General features: G+C 26.7%; 1 non-coding gene across 1 annotated transcript; it reads left to right on the top strand.

Annotated features, from left to right (window-relative positions):
- The first annotated feature begins 383 nt into the window (after nt 1-383).
- LOC118632832 lies at nt 384-488 on the top strand. Its single transcript, XR_004960090.1, has one exon. It is a non-coding gene; the product is annotated as a small nucleolar RNA U13 (small nucleolar RNA).
- The last annotated feature ends 310 nt before the right edge of the window (nt 489-798 follow it).

Raw genomic sequence — 798 nt, 5'->3', positions numbered from 1 at the left:
ATTCACCAGTATTTCATAAATTTAGTTATTTCTTAGAGTTCTATAAATCGTCATACAATTCCAAGGTGTAATCTAAAATTTTAATCTCAGAAAATTCTATTTTAAAATAAGTCAGAGTCCTTTCCATGGATCTTTCTAAAGACGTAACATAATTACAAATGCATCAGAGTAAAACAGTGACTGTCTCTAAATGACAGAAACTTAAAATTACATGGTTATAGATCTGATTATAATGCAATTGATAAATAACTTTGCTTTTCTGTAACAGCATTTTAAGATAAAAATTAGAATTACAAGTGAAAGTATATCAAAACTTTTTAGACTTTTGGAGATTTTTATATAATCTCTAGAACATCCACTTTAATAAAAATATATTTATACAGATCCTTTTGTAGTTCATAAGTGTGATGATTGGGTCTTCATACTTTTGTATGAGATGTGCCTCCCACTAAACCTTGTTACAACTGTGGCACATTACCCGTCTGACAAAAAAAAAAAAAAAAAAATATATATATATATATACACACACTTATACAAATAGAATATAGATATTATTTTTTATTTAACAGAGTTTCCCATGTACTTTAAGTATATCAAATAGGTCTGACTAGTTTTACATTTCTCTTTTGGTAAGGAGAGAGAACAAATCTTTAAGGTATTCCAGGGTCCCATTCAGATAACTCAAAACCATCTCTAGGTTAAGAAGAAGTCTTTTAAAATTTAAACATTGAGAAGGTTTTCAAATATACTTGACCAAAGATCATGTATCATTATAAAAAATATTAAATTATTTATTTG

Source organism: Molossus molossus, unplaced genomic scaffold (assembly GCF_014108415.1).
Source record: "Molossus molossus isolate mMolMol1 unplaced genomic scaffold, mMolMol1.p scaffold_m16_p_17, whole genome shotgun sequence".
Classification (NCBI taxonomy): domain Eukaryota; kingdom Metazoa; phylum Chordata; class Mammalia; order Chiroptera; family Molossidae; genus Molossus; species Molossus molossus.
Note: the sequence above shows the minus strand (reverse complement) of the source record. Positions and strands in the feature narration are given on the sequence as shown.